At 40.1% G+C, this 6,393-nt stretch overlaps 1 pseudogene; it reads left to right on the plus strand.

The window, feature by feature from the left end:
* Positions 1-1,154: 1,154 nt before the first annotated feature.
* Positions 1,155-5,069, plus strand: LOC148212976 (uncharacterized; annotated as a pseudogene).
* Positions 5,070-6,393: the final 1,324 nt, after the last annotated feature.

Here is a 6,393-nt window from a genome sequence, read left to right on the forward strand (position 1 = left end):
AGAAGGCGGATAAGGGTAAGCAAGTAATGCCCAGCACTACCCCACATGTAAGTAATATTAAGATTTCTCTACCTTTTCCCTAAAGGCTAGTTAAAAAGAATTAGGATAGTCATTTTAAGAAGTTCTTTGAGATTCTAAAACATTTACATATAAATATACCTCTCATAGATGCTTTAGAACAAATGCCTAAGTACACCAAGTTTTTAAAAGACATCATATCTAGGTGTAAGAAGTTAGGTGAGCATGAGACGGTAGCCTTAACAAAGTGTAGTAGTGATGCTCTAGGGAATCCATTGCCTGTTAAGTGTAGGGACCCATGTAGTTTTACTATCCCTTGCTCAATAGGAGGTAAGAACCTAGGAAGAGCATTGTGTGACTTAGGAGCAAGCATTAATCTTATGCCTCTTTCTGTCTTTAAAGAGTTAAATATAGGAGAAGCTCGTCCCATTACTGTCACTTTAAAACTAGCTGACAGGTTCATAAAGAAACCGGAAGGGAAAATAGAGGATGTGCTTGTTTAAGTCGATAAGTTTATTTTTCCTGTCGATTTCATAATTTTGGATTGTGAAGTAGATCTTGAGGTACCGATCATTATTGGGAGGCCATTTTTAGCAACTGGAGATACAGTATTCAATGTTAGGAAAGGAGAGACCACTATGAAGGTCAATGATGAGCAGGTAACCTTCAATGTCCTTGATGCGATGCGTCTCCCGGATGAAGTCGATGAATGCTCCACAATAGGGGCAATCATGGAGGAACTCCAGCAAATGATGGTGGAAGACTTAGAAGCAGATTTGGAGGTCGCAGAAAAAGAAGCCAAAATTGCGCCTGGTGCAATTTTACCCTAATTTGAGCATTTCGAGCTTTTGCAGCCGGCAATAGCTGATTTGAAGGCTTTGCAACCTTCCATCATTGAACCTCCAAAATTGGAGAAGAAACCCTTACCTTATCATTTAAAATATGCTTATTTGGGTTTAAACGATACTTTGCCCGTTATCATCTCTTCGTATTTGTCTAATGAACATGAATCTTTGCTTATTGGATGAAGCGTAGCGGACATTAGAGGAATTAGCCCTACATTTTGGATGCACAAAATCATCCTGGAGGAATGAGCCACCAATTCTATTGAGTGCCAAAGGAGGCTTAACCCCAAAATGAAAGAGGTGGTCAAGAAGGGGATCACAAAATGGTTAGATGCTGGAGTGATATACTCCATCTCAGATAGCAGCTGGGTTAGCCCGGTTCAATGCGTTCCTAAGAAGGGTGGTATGACGTTGATTACAAATGACGACAAGAGTTGATCCCAACAAGGACGGTAACTGGTTGGAGAGTGTGTATAGACTACCGTCGCTTAAACAAGGTAACTCGAAAATACCATTTTCAATTACCCTTTATTGACCAAATTCTTGATCGTCTGACAGGGCAAGAATGCTATTGTTTCCTCGATGTGTATTCTGGTTACAATCAGATTACTATAGCTCCGGAGGACCAAGGAAAGACCACGTTCTGGAGGATGCCGTTCGGTCTTTGTAATGCTCCCGCTACCTTCCAGAGATGCATGACCGCTATTTTCTCTAACATGATAGAAAGCAATGTAGAAATATTGATGGATGATTTTTCCGTGTTTGGTGAGTTGTTTGATGTTTGTTTAAAGAACTTAGAGAATGTTTTAAAAAGGTGTGAAGAGACTAACCTTGTGCTTAACTGGGGGATGTGTCATTTTATGTCGGTATAGTCTTAGGTCACAGAATTTCAGAAAAAGAAATTGAAGTCGATAGGGCTAAAATAAAAGTGATTGCCAAACTACCCCCTCCTACAACTGTAAAACGTGTTAGAAGTTTCTTAGGACACGCAGGTTTCTACCGCCGTTTTATAAAAGATTTTGCGAAAATTTCTAAACCTTTGTGTCAGTTGTTGGAAGTGGATCGACCCTTTGTTTTTTATGAACGTTGTTTGAAAGCTTTTGAGACACTTAAGAATGCACTTAGCTCCGCACCTATCATAATTGAACCATATTGGAACTTGCCATTTGAACTAATGTGTGATGCAAGTGATTTTGCTGTAGGTGTGATGTTGGGTCAACGAATTGGTAAAATTCTTCATCCTATTTATTATGCAAGTAAAACCTTGAAAAGTAGTCAGTTGAACTATAGTGTGATTGAAAAAGAACTCTTGGCTGTTGTTTTCGCATTCGATAAGTTTCGTTCATATTTGATTGGGACTAAAGTGATAGTGTTTACTGATCATTATGCACTTAAATACTTGTTTGCTAAAACAGAAGCTAAGCCTAGGTTGATTAGATGGGTCTTGTTGCTACAATAATTTGACTTAGGGATAAAAGATAGAAAAGGAACAGAAAACAAAGTAGCAGATCATCTATCTAGGCTAGAGTCTTCTTTGCAGCATGATAATTGTGAGATTAAAGAGCATTTTGTGGATGACTATCTTTTAGCTATTTCTGAAGTTCCTTGGTATGCTGATTATGCGAACTATCTGGTGAGCAAAATAATTCCTAATGATTTGCGTAAGCACCAGATAAAGAAGTTCTTTCATGATGTTAGGTTTTATAGATGGGATGAACCTTTCTTGTTTAAACTAGAACCTGACAATATTCTTCGTACGTGTGTTGCTGAGCATGAACAGAAGGAGATTCTAGAGGCGTGCCACAAATCACCATATGGTGGGCATTTTGCTCGACGTAAGACTGCAGCAAAGGTCCTCCAAAGTTGTTTCTTCCGGCCGTCCCTATTCCGAGATGCTCACATGTTTGCTGAAGGTTGTGACCGTTGTCAAAGAACAGGTAACTTGACAAGGAAACATGAGATGCCCTTAAACCCAATATTGAACGTTTAACTTTTCGATGTTTGGGGCATTGACTTCATTGGTCCGTTCCCACCTTCATTCGGTAAGAATTACATTCTATTGGATGTTGATTATGTCTCATAATGGGTTTAGGCTTTGGCCACCCCTACTAACGATGCCAAGGTAGTTTCTCTCTTCTTGCAATCGTTTATTTTCACTAGATATGGTACACCTAGATGCTTGATTAGTGATGAGGGTACGCACTTTTTTAATAGGGCAGTAAGTAATTTGCTTAAGAAGTATAACATTCACCATAATATTGCTACTGCATATCACCCTCAAACTAATGGACTAGCGGAGGTATCAAATAGGGCAATAAAGTAAATTTTAGAGAAGTTTGTGAATGTAAATAGGAAGGACTGGGCTATTAAAGTCGACGATGCTTTGTGGACGTACAAAACTGCATATAAAACTCCGTTAGGCATGTCCCCATATCTCATTGTTTTGCAATCTTCCGTTAGAATTAGAACATAGAGCATATTGGGCTACGTGGAAACTACATTTTTATTATTTTAATGCAGGTGAAGCGAGATTGCTCCAGTTACATGAGTTGGATGAATTCGTCAGTTTTCTTATGAGAATGCCAAGATGTACAAAGAACAAACTAAGAAGTGGCATGATAAAAAGATAATGGACAAGAATTTAGAACCTGGAGACTTAGTTTTGATTTTTAACTCTAGATTAAAGTTGTTTCCAGGTAAGCTTAAGTCCAAATGGTCGGACCCATTCATAGTTGAACATGTTTATCCACATGGAGCGGTGGATTTAAAGGGTTCCAAAGGTAATATCTTTAAGGTAAATGGGCATCAGGTCAAGAAATATTATGGTGAGTATATTGACAGAGGTAAAACCTCTGTATTACTGAAAGGTCGGTAAAAAAAAAAAACAGTGGAAACAGTCCCTCAGACAGTTTGGGGGGGGGCGTCTTTTACATTTTCTTCAAGTCTTTTTTGTGTAGATTCCAAATTTAATTTTTGTTTTTGCATTTAAATTTTGCAGGATCAAGATTTGACCCTCGTCAACATTGCGCGAGGCGCAATTTAAGAGACAAAATCGAATTTTTTTTAGTTATGGATTAGGGCTTTCGTGGGCTTTATGTGGGTTATGCTTAAATGGGCTTTAGGTTGTTTTTAAATAAAAAGGAGGCCCAATTTTAAACCCAATTATGTTTTTAATATGTTTTAAAACATAAAACAAAAAGCCTTAGGATTTCAAAACACCCCATTCACGATTTTTACCAAGATTTTCTCACTTGTTTTCAAATATTCTCTCAAGAAATCTCAAAGTCTCTCTCATCTCTCTCTTTTTCGGCACAGTTAGGGTTTATTGGAGGGATTTTCGTTGTTGATCGTGAAGCAAGATCAAGAACCATGGAAGGTTCATCTTCTTCCAAGCCACACGACAAAGAGAAGGAGAACAAAAGAGTGTTGTTGCCTCCACCAACTAAACCGGGCATGATTCCTAATGATGCTAGGGTTAATAAAGAGGGTCATAGTGAGAAAAAATTAGGAGGAGTTAATAAAGTCTATCTTCGAAAAAAATCTAACTTTAGAGGAAAAAGGGGCTGCCTTAGATGATGAAATAGCTAGACTTCAACAAAGAGCGGAGATGTTCAATAAAAATAAGGAAATTAGGGATAAAGAGAATGAGAGAGTTTATGCGAAAATTGAGGAATTAAACATAAAATGGCAAGAATTCATGGAAAACTCAAAGAAAGTGAGTGAGAAGAATCAACTTGAGTTAAATAGCATGAGTATGCGTCGTAGGATGATTCTTTCTCAAGATAACCCCGTTTCCGAGTCTGTAGAACTGTCTATCCCTCCCCTCTTTCCACTACTGTTGTTGTGCATATTGAAGGTCAAGAACAGGTTAGTGGGGACTCAGAACACGACACGGAGCCCTTGGAGCATTCAGATTCGGCTACGGTTGAACTTCAATGCCAAATTGCACCTGGCACAATTATGGATGAGACTCTGCCGGCCACTCTTCAATGTATTTTGTCGCCATCTTTTCCAGATCCTATCTTGACTAAAAAACCCCTAGTTTTTTATGATTCAGAACAGGAAAGGACAATGCCGAAAATTGCCGAAATTTTGGTGGCGTTGAATGAAGCAAGGGGAGAAGATCCATTGGAGGGTGATGGAAACAGTGGGGCAGCACAAGGACAATTGAATGTGGATGAGAAGGATGAAGATCTTGGAGAATGACCTCAAGAAGTGCATGGAGATGAGTATGAAGAGGAAGAAGAAAATGACGATATCTCTCAATATGAAGTGAAAGTACGAACTCCGGTGTACGAATCTCAGCAAGATGATGAGGAGCCCCCTGCACAAGAGCAATAAGGAACATCCGATCCTGTGGATGTCCCTAGTGAGGCCATGGAAGAATCATCTTCCTCTTCTTCACAAGGTAAGACCCCTTCTTTGTCAAGTTTGAATGTTTCTGACCCAAACTCTGTTGCCATTGTAGAGACCTCAGATGAGGAGGTGAGCTTGACTGAAGTGGTGAAGAAAACACAAAGAAGAAAAAAGTGGCAGAAATTGAGCCTGGCGAAATTTATAGGCCTAGGACCTGAGCCGCTGTAGCACGTTTCGCTGCCCAAAAAGAAGCCGAGGTTGGTCCATCTAAAATAGCCAAGAGGGCTAGGGTGCAAAGAGGGACAGAAGAACCACTTGGGGAGGCCAATGAAAAGGAGTCTGATTCTACCGAACAAACACCATCAAGAGTAAAAAGGGTGAGATTAGAGGTGCGAAGGCCCAACTTCACAGCACATGATATCCTACTTGAGAGGCGTTTTGATGAGGCCCAAGAGCCGGAGCTTGAATATGTTAGGAGAAGTCTTGTGGAGAATGGTTGGGAGTCGTTGTTTGCCCCAACTACGCGTGTATCCGAGGCCTTAGTCAAAGAGTTTGACACTGCCATCAACCCAAACCAAGGAGATATAGTGAGAGTACGGGGTAAAGTAGTAAAATTCTTGCCTTCCATTATTAATACTCACTATGGTTTGTTGGATGTTTTTAATGCCATAGGTAATGAGATTTTGGTGCAGCCATCGAACGAGCAAATGGAGGAGGCGCGTAAACTTATTTGTAGACCACACAAGACTTGGACTGTCTCAACCACGGGGAAGCTTTCCTTAACGCCCCTTGACATCAATGAGCAAGCGATAGTTTGCACCTATGTGGTGAATAACCGGTTGATACCCATTTCTCACGATTCCACCATTAAGCGCAATAGGGCAATGATGGTGTACATTCTTATGAAAGGCATTGAGTTCAACTTTGGGGAGCTCATAAGAAACGAGATACGAAGTTGTTCGGAGAAAATGGTAGGTCCTCTAGTTTTTCCTGGACTAATAACTGAGTTATGCTTACAGGCGGGAATAGAAGCCGATGATACGAATGTTGTGATGCCCAAGAAACTGGTCACATCCCTAAGGAGAGTTCGAGGATATTCTATTGTTCGAGAGGATGATTCTCCCATTACCGCCACAGATCCCGAGACCCGAAGGGTGGTGACTAAGGATCAATA

This window comes from Momordica charantia (genome assembly GCF_013281855.1).
Source record: "Momordica charantia cultivar OHB3-1 chromosome 2 unlocalized genomic scaffold, Mcharantia_2.0 BLBB01000002.1, whole genome shotgun sequence".
Classification (NCBI taxonomy): Eukaryota; Viridiplantae; Streptophyta; class Magnoliopsida; order Cucurbitales; family Cucurbitaceae; genus Momordica; species Momordica charantia.